At 39.5% G+C, this 5023-nt stretch overlaps 1 protein-coding gene across 2 annotated transcripts in view; it reads right to left on the bottom strand.

Annotated features, from left to right (window-relative positions):
* Nucleotides 1–5023, bottom strand: part of ankrd65 (ankyrin repeat domain 65) — a 136228-nt gene that overhangs the window by 90453 nt on the left and 40752 nt on the right. The gene's annotated exons all lie outside the window — the stretch shown is intronic.

The following is a 5023-nucleotide window of genomic DNA, read 5'->3' as shown; positions in this document are numbered from 1 at the left end:
TGTTTTAAGAAGTTCTTTTGGGACTCTTTTTTTTTGCAAAAAGGAATCATCTATATTTGTCTCAAGTTTGACGTCTCTATTGATACATGATTTAACCATAAATCCCTCTTTCCTAAGTAGCTGATGGCAATTTTAATTAACGAGACGTTTCTAAGGCTCCTGGCAGAGAATTAAAACCTCAGGATTCCCTGCCATGTAGGCAAGGCTACTAAAGTGGAATCAAGCCGCTATAATTGTGTGGTATGGATGAAATATGGTTTCCCATCCCTGTTCTCAGTTACCAACCTAGTTTGGCAGAGAAGGTGAAAGACTATGAGAAACTACAACTCCCAGATGCTAGGCAGACTAGTAATCAACTCCTTGTATAATCAAATCTCCAAAGGTTTGACCCACTAATGTGGAGGGCAGACTGTTTAAATATCTGTCTATCTATACACATAATCTATACACATAATAAAAGTGAAATATATGTATGTGTGTACATATGAAGGATCCAGACCAAACCTGGCATGCATAGACAATATGCCCAAATTTGAATACTGGTGGGTTTTGAGGGGAATTGGCCTAGACATTTCGGAGTTGTAGGTACTAGGATGTATAAATAATAATAATAATAATAATACATAATAATAATAATGCAGACTGTGCAAGGAAACCGATGAAACCATTGATCATATCCTCAGCTGCTGTAAGAAAATTGCACAGACAGACTACAAACAGAGGCACAACTCTGTGGCCCAAATGATTCATTGGAACTTATGCCTCAAGTATCACCTCCCAGCAGTAAAGAACTGGTGGGATCACAAACCTGCAAAGGTTGTGGAAAATGAACACGCAAAGATACTGTGGGACTTCCGAATCCAGACTGACAAAGTTCTGGAACACAACACACCAGACATCACAGTTGTGGAAAAGAACAAGGTTTGGATCATTGATGTTGCCATCCCAGGTGACAGTCGCATTGACGAAAAACAACAGGAAAAACTCAGCCGCTATCAGGACCTCAAGATTGAACTTCAAAGACTCTGACAGAAACCAGTGCAGGTGGTCCCGGTGGTGATGGGCACACTGGGTGCCGTGCCAAAAGATCTCAGACGGCATTTGGAAACAATAGACATTGACAAAATTACGATCTGCCAGCTGCAAAAGGCCACCCTACTGGGATTTGTGCGCATCATCCGAAAATACATCACACAGTCCTAGACACTTGGGAAGTGTTTGACTTGTGATTTTGTGATATGAAATCCAGCATATCTATCTTGTTTGCTGTGTCATACAACATCGTTGTGTCAATAATAATACTTTATTTATACCCCGCCACCATCTCCCAGTGGGGACTCGGAGCGGCTCACAACGTTACAAAAGTAACAGCGCCAATACATTAAGCAATATACACAGTTTAAAACACAAGAAGATGATAAAACAGAAGTTAAAACAAAGGTTTATACAACAGTAATAATATCAAACAACCACCAATGGAAATCCATCAACTTCAAAGGTGGTGGTGGGGGGACACTACAGCAGCAATATAAGATAAAATCATTAGATTAAAATACCCCGATGAACGGAACCTAATAACATTCAGAATAGAATTATAATGAGGCTGGTCATCCAATAGTATAGTTCACCTGCAATTAATGAGCACTCTGAACTCTACCAAAGATGGAATTGGACTAAACTTGGCACACAGATCCCCCATGACTAGCAAATATATATATATACTAGCTGTGCCCGGCCACACGTTGCTGTGGCAAAGTCTGGTGGTATGGGAAATAAATATTGAGGAATTTGTGGTAGTTAAGGCAAAGGGTCCCCTGGGCTGAGTGGGTTGCTAGAGGACCAAGTGAACAGAGCTTAGCCTTCTAACTGGCAGCAATTGGATAAAAACCATTATTCCTCTCCCTCTAATTAGGACTTTGTTTTTCTTTTCTTTTTGTTGTATCAACCTAGAGGCATGGATGAGGGGTTGTGCTGTCAATTTTCGAGGTTGTGGGGTGTTTACTTTTGTTGTTTTGTCCGCTGCCGTGATGCCATCACTCTTTTATACACACACACACACACACACACACACACACTACAGGTCTTTGGGAGAAATTCAGCTTGATTTGGGGGAATTGTAGTTCACCTACATCCAGAGAGCACTGTAAACCCAAATACCTATGGATCTGGACCAAACTTGACACACATACCTTATATGTCAAAATTTGATTACTGGAGAGGTTTGGGGGGAACTGACTTTCCTTTCTGGGAGTTGTAGTTCACCCACAACCAAGGAAATCATGACTTCCACCGATGATAGACCTGGAGCAATCAGAACACCCACGACTATCTCAACCTCCTGGAGAGGTTGGAGGGGACTGACTCACAATAGTGGGAGTTGTAGATTACCCTACAGCCAGAGAGCACATTGAACCCCACAAATAATGCATCTAAAACAAACGTAACAACTTTAAGAACTGATGGGAGTTTTTCGTGGTTAACCTGGCATGATGACAGGGTAACCCCAAATTTTTTACAATTAAAAACTGACTTTTTCAAATAACCTGGATTAGTAAGTACAGTAGAGTCTCACTTATCCAACATTCGCTTATCCAACATTCTGGATTATCCAACGCATTTTTGTAGTCAATGTTTTCAATAAATTGTGATATTTTGTGATTAAATTCGTAAATACAGTAATTACTACATAGCATTACCGCATATTGAACTACTTTTTCTGTCAAATTTGTTGTTTAACATGATGTATTGGTGCTTAATTTGTAAAATCATAACCTAATTTGATGTTTAATAGGCTTCTTAATCTCTCTTAATCCAACATGTTCGCTTATCCAACGTTCTGCCAGCCTTTATGTTGGATAATAATAATAACTTTATTTTTATACCCCGCCCCATCTCCCCGAAGGGACTTGGGGCGGCTTACATGGGGCCTAGCCCAATAAAACAATCTAATATCAATGATACAACAATAAAACAATTATACCAATAAAACATCAATTATCAATAAAACAATCGATAAAATCGACATAAAAACATACAATATTAAAACAGGAGACTAATTCATAGAACCCCGTACAGAATGTGCCGGAATGGGAAAAGTATTTCACGGTTGAAATGGACAATAAAGTGCAAAATAACATTGGCAACACCTCAAGAATGGGGCTATTATAAAATGGGCAGATAGATCAGTCCAACAACAAATTAAGTGTCAAAGGCCTTTTGGAAGAGCCTCTACAGTATATATAAATAGTTAGCCCTTCACATCTGTTGGTAAAACCTTTGAAAATCTGATTATACAAGGAGTTGATTACTAGTCTGCCTGTTATCCAGGAGTTGTAGTTTCACATGATATTTCACCTTCTCTGCCAAACTTGTCTGGTGCCTCACCAAACTACAGCTTCCTGCATCATATAGCATTGAACCATGGCAGTTAAAGTGACATCAAAGTGCATTAACGCTGAAGATGTACGTAGATGTGAGACTTTATAGGCCACGGCTAACACTGGTGTCACTTTCAATGATGTCAAACAATTCTACAACTTCCCAAAGTTTTTTTTTGGATCTGTAGAACAGAAAGGTTTTGCTTTATGTCGTATCTCAATGACTCCCATCTTTCCTCCCAACGCAGTTTTTATCTCATCCCAAGAGAAGAGTTTGTGACCCATTAAGGTCGCAATGACACGCCGCCGCTTTCCAAAACAAAGCCATCACCCAAAAGAAGTGCAGAACGACCCGTTTCCTTGTGAAATGTTATTTTTGAGAACACTACAATCTTTCTAGGACAGAACAGCGAGACTATTAGACAACCAGGGTTGTCTAATCCAAGGAGATAAGGAGGGAAAATGATGTTTTTCATAGGGGGGGGGGGGGGGGGCTGAAAGAAAAGAACGTCTGAGACTGATAAAGAGAAGCAGCTATTGATGCAAAAGGTTGGATTATAGTAATACGCTTGAGGTTGGTGTAGGTCAATGATGGGCAAACTTTTGCGCTTGGTGTGTGAAAATTCACCAAAAAAAAACCTAGCATGACTTGGGTGGTGTGTCACTTTGAGGGGGAAAAAAACGTAATTTCGTAATATGTATAGTTTAAATAACAAAAATATATAATTGTGGTATATAACTGTATTTAAAAAATCAAAAACTATTTACTACCATTATTTCCATGTACAACAATCTATGGTACCTCTTGCAGTTTCCATGCTGATTTCTCTCTATTCTAGTTTCAATGTAGTCATGAATAATAAATAATATAATAATAATATAATAGCAATAATATAATAATATACTGCAAGAATAATATAATAATAATAAGAATGATATAATTATACACACACACACACACACATATATGTAATGTGCATAATTCCCATGGAGTAAACAACAAAACCACTGGACCAAATCACACCAAATTTGGCCACAAAATACACAGTCACCCAATCAATCTGCATGCGGCAGCGTGTCAGCAAAAATGGCTAGGCGTGTCAGTGCTGACACGCGTGTCATAGATTGGCCATCACTGGTGTAGGTCATCCGTTCAAACCTCAGCACCGCAAGCCAGGCTTAAAAAGTAACTTTTCCAAAACCCAGAATTGTTGCTTCCAGTCAGTATATGTGGCACTCTACTCAATGAAACAAAAGTCTGGTTCAGGGTGTGTTTACATCAAGCATGGACAAACTTCAGCCCTTCAGGTGTTTTGGACTTCAACTCCCACAATTCCTAACAGCCTACCGGCCAAAACACATTATTATCCATTATTATTCTGCCGGCCCGTTTAGCTTGGATAAGTGAGACTTTACAGTATTTAAAAAATTCTAAAATCAGGACAGTAAATTTAAAAAAAACACTGAGAAAACAGAGGAATTCCAGACAGGAAGCAGTCAGGGCCAGCTAACACCTTCCCACAAAGGATTCCCCCAGGCAGGAAGCAGGCAGACTTTGAAGCTGCAAGGCCAATCAATGCTAATCAAGGTGGCCGATGGCAACTTTCACAGACATGCATTATTTCTCCCACCCTGGACATTATTCC

This window comes from Anolis carolinensis, unplaced genomic scaffold, assembly GCF_035594765.1.
Source record: "Anolis carolinensis isolate JA03-04 unplaced genomic scaffold, rAnoCar3.1.pri scaffold_15, whole genome shotgun sequence".
NCBI classification, from domain to species: Eukaryota; Metazoa; Chordata; class Lepidosauria; order Squamata; family Dactyloidae; genus Anolis; species Anolis carolinensis.
The sequence above is the reverse complement of the archived record's forward strand: the minus strand, read 5'-3'. Positions and strand labels throughout refer to the sequence as shown.